General features: G+C 42.0%; 1 protein-coding gene across 1 annotated transcript in view; it reads left to right on the forward strand.

Annotated features, from left to right (window-relative positions):
- Positions 1 to 7,500, forward strand: part of pemt (phosphatidylethanolamine N-methyltransferase) — a 74,772-nt gene that overhangs the window by 21,865 nt on the left and 45,407 nt on the right. The gene's annotated exons all lie outside the window — the stretch shown is intronic.

Raw genomic sequence — 7,500 nt, forward strand, 5'->3', positions numbered from 1 at the left:
TACGCGCACACACACGCACGCATGCACACACACACACACACACACATGCACACACACACACACGCACACATACACACATACACGCATGCACACGCACGCACACACACACCGGCACACACACTTACCCATGTCATCACTGCACACATACAGACAGAACGGCACACACACACAAACTTACCCATGTCATCACTGCACTTCATTTGAAAACACTTTGAAATAAAGCTGCACATAGGAATACATACACACACAAACAGAGACAGAAAGACGCACACACACACACACACACACACACACACACACACACACACACACACACCTTGCATGTATTATGGCAATGGGAAAAACAGTCTTTTCCATGGAAAAAGTGAGGTGCTGCTGAATTGATCCTGACATTATGAAACTTTCCCCTGTAGCTGACGACCACAACATACACACACACACACACACACACACACACACACACACACGCACACTGTATCCCCATCACGCACAAACCTACACACACACACGCACACTGTATCACCCATCACACACAAACATACACACGCAAACACACGCAAACACACACACACACACATACTTCTTAAGGTTGTGTTGGATGGTCTCAGCAGAGCTGCAGTCCTATTCAGCTTTCACTGTGGATTTAAGATGCAGTTCCGACCAAAAGCTTTTCTATGAGCAGCCTGCCTACTGACACCAGTCACCACCTCTGAATGTGAGCTCCATACACACACACACACACACACACACACACACACACACACACACACACACACACACACACACACACACACACACACACACACACACCTCTGAATGTGAGCTCCTGAAGGGAAGAACAGAGGAGAGGGAGAGGGAGAGGGAGAGGAAAAGAGTAAAGGAAATGAAGCATGTACAAAGAGAAGTAAAGAAAGAGAGGTAATTTTAGTTATACACAGAAAAATATGTTAAAATGTCTGTGACATTTCCAAACTCCAAAATTCCTTTTTCATAAAATGCTACAGTACTTTACTACAAGGTGGCACCCCAATCAATTTCTTAGCTGCCTTATTAATTATTCTCTCAAAGGTCTCCACCTCTGAAATAGCAACTTCATACACAAAGCCCACATTATGCATGGAAAACTAATGTAAGAAATGAAGGAGGTTTCTTTGTTTCTGATGCAGCAATCTTTATTCCAATAATGTGCAGTGACGAAGCAGCCTTACTCCGGATTCAGCAGTGTAGGACTGAATAACAAGCATTCACAATTCTAGGCATATATACTGTTTTAAGACCACTCCTAGGCCTCTAATGTAAATGAGCTAGGCTTGTAATGCAAACAGGTCTGGCAACCTTTTGTTGTGGTCTATGATAATCTGGTTTCTCTGTCTGAGATGGTTCTCAATGGCCTCCCCCATTCCCATACTTTGATTAATTGCAGTCACTCACACCTCAGTTTGCTTCCTGACCCCAGGTGTCTGAGCAATACCAGTGTGGGGACTATTCCTTTGTGACCATGATAAGATAACCCTTTTGGATATTCTGCTGGTGGTCACAGCAGCTGCTTGATCATGAATCTTACACTAACTACGAACTACAAGCACCACAATTTCAGTTTACCAGGCAAGAAAGGCTCATCAAGCCCTAAAGTCAAGCATTAAGCCTCTAAAGTGGAGGTTGGCGTATACCAGACTCTGAACCTACTCATAGTCACGTAATGAACAAGATGGGGGAGTTAGTGCAGCCCATTACGATCCCCTTTCGACCATAACCATCTTCTTTGAAAGCATGCTTTATAGCAGAGAGTGAGTGACAGGATGACTGAGAGAGAGAGAACCATTTTTGAATGTAGGTGAGAGACAGAGACAGAGAAAAAAGTGATTTAACACCGAAAAGAGAGAATGAGAAAAAGAGTCAGAGAGTAAGAAATATAAAAATAGAAGCCGTGGCCCTCGCCTGTTCAATTAGGCGTCTGTGGTTGTTATAGCAACAACACTACATTACTCCAATGATGGCACAGATGGGAGCCAGCGACTGTTTGATGTATAGACAGGTAGAGGGACAGGTGTACTAGAAAGACAGATGGAGGACGCTAATAGATATATTAAATCAGTGTTTTTTTTTAATACTATTCAGCTGTTTTTTTTTAATGGACTTCAATTCAAGATGGCTGCCAAACAGACCTCATGGGCCATTAGTAGGCCTTGGCAACATGGAACATTTTTAACTCGCCACCATTAGGGTCTTACAGAAACAGGTTACAACACAATGGCAAGCGTGTGCTTGGGAACATACTTTTCCTACCAGACTAATGTATATGGGCCACTCTCTAATAGATACATGAGTAGAGAGAGAGAGAGAGAGAGAGATACAGAGATAGAGAAAGAGAAAGATAGAGGTAGAGAGAGAGACTATATGGGCCACTCTTTAATACATACATGAATAGAGAGAGAAGAAGAGAAAGACAGGGAGAGAGAGAGAGAGAGGAGGGGATGACAGGAGCAAGAACAAAAGAGAGATGGAGAGGGAGAAAGAGAAAGAGAGGAGGGGATGGGATGGAATGAAATGGGACACACATAAGCAAGCATACACACACACACACACACACACACATTCTGTCTTGTCTATGTTGGTGGCTTAATGAGTTATATTTTTAGATAATTACTAGTCTGGGGATTTGTGCGTCACTAGGAGGTTGGATTTTGTGGGTGTTAAAATTCCTGCTGATATAACAGATGCATTTGTGTTTGTGTCTGACAGTGTGTGTGTCTGTGTGTGTGTGTGTGTGTGTGTGTGTGTGTGTGTGTGTGTGTGTGTGTGTGTGTGTGTGTGTGTGTGTGTGTGTGTGTGTGTGTGTGTGTGTGTGTGTGTGTGTGTGTGAGACAGAGGAGAGCATAGATGACACTCCATAGGTAGTGCTCATTATGTCAACTTCTTTTCCATGATGTCAGTCTGACACATCAAATGTGTAATTCCACATTCACATCGCACAAAGCCTTCTTTTCCATAGCATTCCAGTCCTCAGCTCATAGACTAGCATTCCTGTCCTTAGCCCATGGACTAGCATTCCTGTCCTTAGCTCATAGACTAGCATTCCTGTCCTTAGCCCATGGACTAGCATTCCTGTCCTTAGCTCATAGACTAGCATTCCTGTCCAAACCTTAGAGATCAGCATACCTATCCATACCCACCAATCACCACTCTTATCTGTACCCTATAGACTAGCATTTCTTCCCATATCCCACAGATAACTGTTCAACCTCAAGAACCTCAATAATCCCAACTAGAAGCCTAAAAGGCAAAAATACGACAGAGGAAAGGGAACTTTTTCTAACATGGTCAAACCCTTCAGCACAACCATGATGATGAGACAGCTACACTAATCCCCATTCAAACTTCATGGAACTCAAGGGTTTGTGAGGCGGCAGTCTCCCTGGAAACAGAACTCTGAAGATGAGTTTCAAAGCAAGGCAATATTTTGCCCATATAAGGGGTTCCATGTCTTAAGAAATGTTCCCTTTAGGAAAATGACATGGAGATTTTGAATAATCACACCTGCCAAACTTTCTCTGCACATATGTGCTGAGCAGTTTGTTGCCGGTTAGTGCCCACATAACACAAATATTAGTTTACCCTCATAAATAGCATCAGCAATGACAAGATACACTCAGAGCAACAAAAGTATAGGGGGTAAAATTGATGCATTTCAGAGTACTTTGTTACCAACAGAGTTTTGTAGGTTCAGGTATTTAAAATCCCTATCTTATTCTCCTTTAGATTAATCTGCTTAGGCACGGAAGTCAACAGTGACAAGGCAGCACACAATGCTCAGACCATAATAATTATGTGGCTAAAAGTTTTATCTGGTTGCTAAGTGGTGATTCATTACTGCTGTTTGTTAGTCAACGTTCTTGTTATTATTTCGGATATCACACACTATTAAAAGTCTTACCACTTTGGTCAAAATGCCTGAAATGTTCTAAGGATTTGAAAACTGGTACTGGTGAGCGTTGTGTTACAGTCAGAAAGTTTTACCAGGCTAAACATAAATCAGCAATGTGTTCCCAGTGGTGTCAACGTTTCCACTTCTTAACCATACCAACAATAGAATATATCTTTTACTGGGTTGTTGTTTTAAGAGAGTTATGGAATATATGTGATGTTGTACGTATGTTTATGAGAAAGTGGTGGTGTGGTCACAGGAAATGTTTTTACAGGAAATATGTATAGTCTGGTGGTCACTATGTAAGGGATTATGTATAGTCTGGATGTCACTATTTAAGGGATTATGTAAAGTCCGGTGGTCACTATGTAATGGATTATGTAAAGTCCGGTGGTCACTTTGTAAGGGATCATGTATAGTCCGTCGGTCACTATGTAAGGGATAATGTATAGTCCGCCGGTCACTATGTCAGGGAATTGTTAAGTCCGGCGGTCACTATGTTAGGGATCATATACGTATAGTCCGGTGGTCACAATGTCAGGGATTATGTATAGTCCGGTGGTCCCTATGTTAGGGATTATGTATAGTCCGGTGGTCCCTATGTCAGGGATTATGTATAGTCCGGTGGTCCCTATGTTAGGGATTATGTATAGTCCGGTGGTCCCTATGTCAGGGATTATGTATAGCTCGCCGGTCAGTATAGGAAAATAAATCCTGACGGGACAAGCAGGACCCCTGCACGCAATTTGTGACTTCCGCTAAGAAAAAATTGTTCTTCGCGCAAATAGAACTTTAAAGCTTCAGGTGTTGCATAGCACCCTATTATTTGCTGACTTCAAGTAACGGAATGAATTTCCATTAAGTTAAGTGAACGGACTACTTGTGGAATGATATGAAAGATGCGAATTTAAAGAAATATTAAACCTCCGAACATTGGGGTGGCTCATTCAAATCAACAGAACTTTTTGCAACATTCTGAGGAGCCGTATATTAAGAAAAGATATCCGGTGTGTGTGTGTGTGTTTGTGCTAGTTAGTGGGGGATCACTGCTGGTATACTGATGCTTCCTCTTGAGGTCATATTAATATGGATCAGATGTTGTTTTTCTTTTTCTTTATCCGTTTTTTTTTTATCTATGGCCTATATCTCACTAACATAACTCAGTAATTACATGAATACACAGATGTCATTGACCTACATTGCACTAATAGGCCATACTGATTAAAAGTGACTTTGTTATTCGGTCATCAGCGCAATGCTTTTCCCCGGAGATAAAAGCAGCTCCTGCTGCAGAGCTCTGATAGAAGATGAGGTGACTCACGCCTCAATGCTTTATTTTATGTTAAATCAAAAGTTACTTAGCTGCATGTATGACTAATGGTACTAACACATTTTGTTTGTTGCAATTAAAGTCACTTACTGCTAGTATTTAAATAGCACATCAAACACCTATGACAGTTTAAAGCTTAATGTTTATAATTAGTACAGCTATCAAAAAACATCCTCACACATACATCAGTGTACAGTACAGAAAACAAGAGGATAGAATGGTGTGTCGTCTCTTAACTAGCCAATGTTTGATTTATTAGGCCATAACCATCTCAGGTTGTTATCTGGCATATGCTTCGCCTTCTCTAATCTGGTACATATCTATACTGACCTCACTCAGGCTAATATCAGGTTGTTATCTGGCATATGCTTAGCCCTCTTTAATCGGGTGCATATCTATGTATACTGACATCACTCAGGCTATAGTCTGTTGTGTAGTATAATCTGATATGCTCATTTCATTTACGTACATTGGTAATATAAGATGGTAAAATGTAGTGACCCAACATGTTAACAAAAAGATAGATTTTTGTCTTTTTCGAGGTCCTCTCTTATCACATGGCTTTTGTGAAGTTGCAAGTAAAGTTTGTGCCAAACTCTAGCTTGAGTAAGCACACACACACCACAATTAAAGTACCAATGACTGCTTAAAATGATCCCATTAAAGATAGGCACCATCTCCTCACAGTGTGTTAATTATACATCCTGGTTATGCAACTGTTGGCTATGAGGATGCGGATTGTTATAGATGTGTACAGACACCCCTTTAAGAAAGTGGACCCCACCCCACTATGAAGAAGAGACAATGCTATTTTCTCTAGATGTGTATGTGTGGGGTTAGTAATGCTATCCTCTCTAGATGTTTGTGTCGGCTTAGTGATGCTATCCTCTCTAGATGGGTGTGTAGGCATGGATGTGTGCAGCACAGTTATGGATCAACATGTCATCACATCGTCATCACATATGGACAGTCACTTATGGATGGGCAGCATGGATTTGGTTGAGTTAAAATGCCCACTGCCAGCCCTCTATGAAGGAGCTGGAGGAGGTGGAGGAGCAGGAGGAGGATTTAACCCAGTTTCGGCTTTCCTTTGGGGGATAGTATTGTCTAGGGGCGGAGGTTAGCTGTAAAAACAGAGTGGAGACACACACATACAGACACACACAATTCAATTCAATTTGATTTATATAGCGCCAAAAAATACAATTATCTCAAGGGGCTTTAGAGAGCCAGGTGCCTGAACCCCCAGGGGTTTCTGCAAATAGATCGGGTGGAGGGACTACAGCAGCATCCCACAGCCAAGATTTTTTCTTTCTTCCCTGCCTAGACTGGGTAAGTGGGTAGAGTTTGGCTGCTAATACACGTAGATGTACTTCAATATAACGATGATAATGATGAGGAACAATGTTTCCACATCCATCAGCATTTGCGAGCAAAGGTCACGCTATAAGAGAGGGAACATTTAGTTAGTAGACAAACACTTGATAAACAGATAAGGAGATACATTTAGGAAAGCAATTAACAGTAGGTAATATGGCCACTTTATCAGTATCAATAAAAGCATTAGCCATAAGAAATAAGGACAGGATGGGAGAGAGAGTCTGCCTGGCCAGGTGTATGGGAACTTGTGTTTAGTTGTGGTTGGCTGACATGACGCATGCAGATTGAAGGGTGGCGGGGTACACAGCAGTGCCCAACTGGCTGGCGACAGCCTCAACACGCTGCCCATGCTGCAACCGGGATCCATAACGGCCCTCCTTCACAGTACAACAACTGAACACATGCAATCTACTGTACGCACACACACACCTCCACAGTATGCATGGAGTCTTATGCACAATGGATGGGCAGCACGTATGGATTTAGGCACACCATTAGGTAGACTAACGTATACCTGACACTACAGTACAGTCATTTATGGATGGGCAGCACATGGATTTAGTCAAATAATCAAAACAGGATTCAGGCTACAACACAACCACTGTGTGTAATTAACTATCTCAATATAAAAGAGACAGAGACAGCGAGAGAGAGGGAAGAGAGCATGCTAAGGACTTAATTCAGCTAAAAGCCCAGAGAGCACTGGGCTTTTGTAGCTGTTTCTGATGGCTCAGACAGCAGGGGTGTACACACAAACACACACACACACACACATACACACACACATACATAGACAGACACACACATATTTTAAAATAGGCTACTGGAACATCAGCCTACACAATACATCATGCGTACAAGGCAA

This window comes from Sprattus sprattus, assembly GCF_963457725.1.
Source record: "Sprattus sprattus genome assembly, chromosome: 6".
Lineage (NCBI taxonomy): Eukaryota > Metazoa > Chordata > Actinopteri > Clupeiformes > Clupeidae > Sprattus > Sprattus sprattus.